Source organism: Anser brachyrhynchus (assembly GCF_964034855.1).
Source record: "Anser brachyrhynchus genome assembly, chromosome: 2".
NCBI classification, from domain to species: domain Eukaryota; kingdom Metazoa; phylum Chordata; class Aves; order Anseriformes; family Anatidae; genus Anser; species Anser brachyrhynchus.
The window spans coordinates 136,745,929-136,746,155 of record NC_137695.1 but is presented as its reverse complement, the minus strand read 5'-3'; positions in this window follow the sequence as shown (position 1 = coordinate 136,746,155).

Below are 227 nucleotides of genomic sequence, written 5' to 3'. Positions count from 1 at the left end.
TTAAAGGTTTTAGAGTCTATTTATTTTTAAGAAGAGAGAGAGAGACAGTACATGAGAGCAAACCGTGGCTGCTTGATTATCTATTGTATTTAACCTTTACTTTCACATCATACAGATGCAAAATGGCTCTCAGGCCGGAGTGGTATATGGCTGTCTGATTCTAGATGCAATGATTGCTGGAGGCACGTGTATATTGGTTTTAGTAAATGTATTTGGGCCCAGGATGA